The sequence below is a fragment of the Trichosurus vulpecula genome, chromosome 5, assembly GCF_011100635.1.
Source record: "Trichosurus vulpecula isolate mTriVul1 chromosome 5, mTriVul1.pri, whole genome shotgun sequence".
Lineage (NCBI taxonomy): Eukaryota > Metazoa > Chordata > Mammalia > Diprotodontia > Phalangeridae > Trichosurus > Trichosurus vulpecula.
The window spans coordinates 98,548,937-98,555,309 of NC_050577.1; the positions used below are offsets into that span (position 1 = coordinate 98,548,937).

General features: G+C 38.9%; 1 pseudogene; it reads left to right on the plus strand.

Moving 5' to 3' along the window:
* Positions 1 to 3,597: 3,597 nt before the first annotated feature.
* LOC118850536 lies at positions 3,598 to 5,519 on the plus strand (annotated as a pseudogene).
* Positions 5,520 to 6,373: the final 854 nt, after the last annotated feature.

Consider the following 6,373-nt stretch of genomic DNA (forward strand, 5'->3'; position numbering starts at 1 on the left):
ACTTCTGTTAATAGCAAGACATTTAAGTTAGAGTTTTTTGTTTTGTTTTTATTTTTGGTCATGCTACACGATGATCTCTTTCAAAGATTGGTGATTGTATCATGAGCAAAGCCACGCCTTATGCTTTATGACACACACATTTTTGCTTATTACCTAAAAAGATATTGTTGATGAAAGTTTTCGCTCTTTCACTATCTTGTCCTATAAATGGCAATACAGCCTCAAATATATCTTTCTCCTCACTTCCTAAAGCATTACTTGAGATTAGTTTTCCCTGTTCTCATTCAGGGAATTCATTGTCCTCAGCACCTTTTATCATTAACAATATTTCAAACATACAAATGTTTACAGTGGTTTTCTTTTTCCTTCTTACATGAGGCTATAGGACATACAACATCCCATCAACACGAGTAAATGAGGAAAATAAAATCTAAAACAGCAATGAAAAGACTACTTTAAGCTTTCCATTTCAGTTCTGCTTATCATAATTTTATACCACTCCATAAAGGGGAATTTGAATCCACAGATCTCTAGGGGGAAAATCAGCCACTAAATTTTGCCTTGTGCTAAGATTGCAAAGCCATTACAGTATGTGGATTTGTTAAAAATCCTGTCACAGTGAAATTCCTATTGCAAAGTCTTCATCACTTGTGATGAAAGGGAAAAAAAGGGAGGGGGGCAGAATACATGAAATTTGATTTCCAAATATCAGGTGGAGTTTATAATCCAGCAGAGGAAATGAGTATATGAAAGTCACTGTGAAGAAAAAGATTTAGAATACAGAGTCAGGTCTACAATCAATGCTATACAACTGAAGATAGAATAATACCATTATATAAAATATTTTTCTTATATATTAATGGTCAAAAGATTACAGTGCTTTATCAGAGAGACTATATTCTCAGAACCTTACCAAAAAACTCTTCCCTATTTATTCCTAAATCTAAATTTAAAATTGGCCAAAGGGAGTGGAATGGATGTCTCTAAGTGAGGTCACAAGCCCTGATCGTTCTTTGCTCAAACTTAGAGGCAGTGAAAAAAAATTCCACAGTCAATGTTTTGTTGGTGTTGTTGTTTGTTTGTTTGTTTGTTTTGCCTGAGACAAGGTCTCCCTATTTTGCCTAGGCTGGAAGCTCAAGGGCCACCCAAAGGCCTAAAACAACTACTATCTGGTATGGGTACAATGACAATGTTCCATTTCTTAATGGGGCCAGAGTGCAGCAACCCTCAGAGACTCAGCATACTTGTGCCAGACTTAACACCTCAGCTACTTTAGGTTTACTATAACCCAGAACTCCTAAACTCAAAAAATACAATTTTAGCATCCATCGTAGAGGAGATTACAGGCATGCACCATTACATTGGATCATAGTCAATGTTTAGAGATTGGAGGAATGTTTTCTGGGAAGGTGGTGGAGTAGGTCAGAAAAATTCCAGGCTCTCCAAATTTCCTTCACAAACAGAAAATCACCATGAAATGAATGCAGAGCAGCAAAAATCAAGGTATAAAGCAGTTATTCTCCTGGGACAATTTGAGAGGAGCTCAGAGAAGACTCCAGGGGATGAGGTTTGGCCTGAGTGAAGTGTACACACCTCCAGGCTAATGTCACTGAATCAACCAACAACAGTCCTGAAGGAAGTAGACTAGAACTCAAGAAATTTCAGCTCAGGAAATTTTACTTCACAAACTTTCATCTAAAGTACAACAGACACTGGGTCAGGGAAGATCTAAGAATCCCCTGCTGTTTCTGGGCTAGCAGTGATAACAGGTTGGGACCCCTGGCTGTGGGCTCTTGCTGTAGTTGAAGAAAAGTGATCACAGTGAGTGCAGTACCACAGGGAGCAAGAACATTTTTAGGATGGCACAACTGGGACTCAGGAAAGGAAGAGAGGAATGCTCGAGGTTGAGCCCCCTGACAGATTTCAGAACAACTTGATCATTCCCCATTTGATAAATGGTCAAAGAATATGAACAGGCAGTTTTCCGAGGAAGAAATTATAGCTATCTATAGTCATATGAAAGAATCTTCTAAATCACTATTGATTAGAGAAATGCAAATTTAAATAAAAAACCTCTTAGGTATCATATTACAACTGTCAGATGGGCTAACATGACAAAAGAGGAAAATTATAAATAGTGGAGAAGATGTGGGAAAATTGGAACACTAATGCATTCTTGGTGGAGTTGTGAACTGATCCAACCATTCTGGAGAACAATCTTGAACTATGCCCAAAGGGCTATAAAAATGTGCATACCCTTTGACCCTGCAATACCACTTAAGGGGATGTATCTCAAAGAGATCATACAAAGGGGAAAAGAACCCATATGTACAAAAATATTTATAGCAGATCTTTTTGTGGTGGCAAAGAATTGGAAATTGAGAGGATGCCCATCACTTGGGGGATGGCTGAACAAGTTGTGGTGAATCTATGTGCACATATGAATGTAATGGAATACTATTGTGCTATAAGAAATGATGAGCAGGCAGACTTCAGAAATATATGGAAAAACATATCAATTGATGCTGAGTGAGGGGAGCAGAACCAGGAGAGCGTTGTACAGTTACAGCCACCTTTGTGCAATGACTGACTTTGATAGACTTAGAACTTCTCAGCAATGTAAGGTTCTAACACAACTCCAAAAGTCTCATGATGGAAAATGCTATCCACATCCAAAGAAAGAATTATGGAGTCTCAATGCTGATCAAAGCATACTATTCGCTGTCTCTCTCTTTCGTTTGTTTTGTTTTGTTTCTTCTTTCTCATGCGTCATTCTATTGGTTATAATTCTTCATTTCAATATGGCTAATGTGAAAACATGTTTAATGTGAATGCATATGTAGAGACTATTATGTTGGGGAGGGAGAAGGTGATAGAGGGGGAGAAAATTTGGAACTCAAAAGCTTGTGGAACTGAATGTTGTAAACTAAAAATAAATATTTTTTTAAAAAAGAAGGACTTGAGTCTAGGGCAACATTACCCAGAACTTGGGATTAAAACTTGATAACAATAGTATTAAGCTGCTAAAATAAAATAAGATGGGTTAAAAATAAAAATGAGTAAGCAAAGGAAAAAGAACCCTACCATTGATAGCTACTTTGCTGTAAAAGAAGATCTGGTTTTTGTATTCAGAGGAAGATAGTGAGGTAAAAAAAAAGCAAACAAACAAACAGTTACTCCTACCCCAAAGAGTAAAGTAAAATAGTTACAAGCCCAAAGAGAAATATTGTGAGAACTTAAAAATGAATACAAAAATGAAATAAAAGAGAATGAGGAAAAACCAGAAAAAATAAAAGCAACTTAATAAAATTATGAAAAGATAATTAATCAATTGGAAAAAGATACAAAATCTTAAGGAAGAAAATTATTCCTGGAAAACTAGAATCAGGCAAGTAAAATCAAATGACATTATAAGACACCAAGATACAACAAAACCAGGAAAAATAGAAGAGAATCTGAAACATCTTATTAGAGAAACAACTAATTTGGAGAACAGATAAAGGAGAAACAATATAAGAACTATTGGAGCTTCTCAGCACAGCAGCAGCCCTTCTTCCTCCACAGAGATGAGCTATGACACCTGACTCCCCAGCAACCATGTCAAAGGGACCTGCAATTGGCATTGATTTTGGCACCATTTACTCCCATGTGGGAGTCTTCCAACATGGGAGAGTGGAGATCATTGCTCATGACCAAGAAAACAGCACCACCCCAAGTTATGTCATCTTCACTGACACAGAACATTTAATCAGTAATGCTGCAAAGAATCAAGTTATAAGGAACCCCACCAACACAGTTTTTGATGCCAAATGTCTGGTTGGTGAAAGATTGGATGATGCAGTTGTACAGTCAGACATGAACCATTGGCATTTCACAGTGGCGAATGATGCAGGGAGGCCAAGGTCTAAGTGGAGTACAAAGAGTAGACAAGAAGTTTCTATCCAGAAGTATCTTCTCTGCTCTTGATCAAGATGAAAGAAATTGCTGAAGCTTACCTTTGTCTGTCACAAATGCTGTGGTCACAGTACCAGTCTATTTCAATAATTCCGATGTTAGACCATCAACGACACTGGACCCATAGCTTGTCTCAATGTGCTCCAAATCATCAATAAGCCAACTGCTGTTGCTATTGCTTATGGCTGGACAAAAAAGGTTACTGCCAAGAAAAATGTGTTGATCTTTGATCTTAGAGGTAGTACTTTGATGTCTCCATTCTTCTCCATTGAAGATGGCATCTTTGAGGTCAAGTCCACAGCTGGGGACACCCACTTGGTTAGGGAGGACTTTGACAACTAAGTGGTCAACCATTTCATTGCTGAGTTCAAGTGAAAGAACAAGAAGGACATCAATCAGAACAAGCGGGTTATGTGCTGTCTGTGTACCACTTGTGAATATACAAAGCACACCCTCTCTTCCAGCACCCAGGCCAGTACTGAGATTGACTCCCTCTATGAAGGTATTGACTTCTATACATCAATCACCCAAGCCCATTTTGGAGAGCTGGATGCTGATCCCTTCCATGGCACACTGGACCCTGTGGAAAAGTCCTTGAGAAATGTCAAACTAGATGAATCACAGATTCATGACATTGTCCTGGTGGTTGGTTCCATTTGCATCCCCAAAATCCAGAAGCTTCGGTAAGACTTTTTCAATAGCAAGGAGCTCAACAAGAGTATCAATCTTGATGAGGCTGTTGCCTATAGTGCAGCTGTTTAGGCTGCCATTTTGTCTGCAGATAAATCTGAGAACGTATAGGACTTGCTGTTGTTGGATGTCACTCCTCTTTCCTTTGGAATTCAGACTGCTGGTGGCGTTATGACAGCTTTGATCAAATGTAATCCTACCAAGCAGCCACAGACCTTTACCACCTCTATGGACAACCCAGCCTGGTGTGTTTATTCAGGTTTATGAAGGTGAGAAATCAATGACAAGGGATAACAACCTGCTTGGAAAGTTTGAGCTCACAGGAATCCCCCCAGCTCCCAGGGATCTTTCTCAGATTGAAGTCACATTTGACATTGATGCAAATGGCATCCTCAAAGTTTCTGCTGCGGATGAGAGCACAGGTATGGAGAACAAGATCACCATCACCAATGATGAAGACCATCTGAGCAAAGAAGACATTGAGCGCATGGTCCAAGAGGCTGAGAAAAACAAGGCTGAGGATGAAAAGCAGAGGGTCAAGGTGTCTTCCAAGAATTCTCTTGAATCTTACATTTCAACATGAAGGCTACTGTAGAGATGAAAAACTGCAAGGCAAAATTGGTGATGAAGACAAACAGAAGATCCTTGACAAATGCAGTGAAATAATCAACTGGCTGTGTAAGAACCAGACTCCTGAGAAGGAAGAATATGAGCATCAGCAGAAAGAACTGGAAAAGGTCTGCAACCCCATCATTGCTAAGCTGTACCAGAGTGCATGGGGCATGCCAGGAGGCATGCCTGGTGGGTTCCCAGGGCATAGAGTAGCTCCATCTGGAGGTGCTTCTTCCAGACCCACCATTGAAGAGGTTGACTAAGAGCACAAGAAGAAAGAGCATTCCACACAGATTTCCAAAAATGGAAGGACTAAAATTTGTAGCCAAGGTAGTATCACTTTAAAAGTAATATTTAAACTACTGTGTAAATCTGGGCATTCTGAATACTTGAAGAAATGAAGAGAAGAGAAGAGAAGAGAAATGAACAACATTGCACTTTATCAGTACCGTAAGCACGTGGAAATGCAACTCGTTTCCTGGAGAATAAAATCTATTTAAAATGGAAAAAAAGAATTGTTGGGATACCTGGAAATAATGATTAAAAAAAGAATATGGATACAATATTACAAGAAATTACTAAGGAAAATTGCCCTAAAATTCTAGAGCAAGAAGGTTAAAGTAGAATATATGGAAAAAAATCCACCAATCACCACCTGAAAGATATCCTAGGAAGAAAACTTGTAAAACGTATTTCCACAATACCAAATAGTGCTCACAACCCTATGAAAATCAGAAGATTTGAGAAGAAAAATTCTGTGTGGGCCTGGACTACTTCCACTGAGGGAAAGAAGATACTCTGGTCTTAGAGTTGGACCAAGATTCAATTTGGAATAATTACAAATAGAGCAAATTAATTTAGGAGTTATAATGACAGAGACAATGTAGGGAACAGTGACAGAAGATGAACTTGTGCTTGGTAAGTGGACAGTCCATTCCTTGGCATATGTTTCTATGCTTCCATGATGGTTGGAGGGGAATAGGTAAAGTTTATAACTTGATACTGGGAATGGCAGGCTGGGTTTAGGTGCAGCAGGTACAGGTGGATGCGGAAATGTGACATATGAGTGCATAGCCCCATCTGGACATCCATTGTGATCAACTATATTAGCATTATC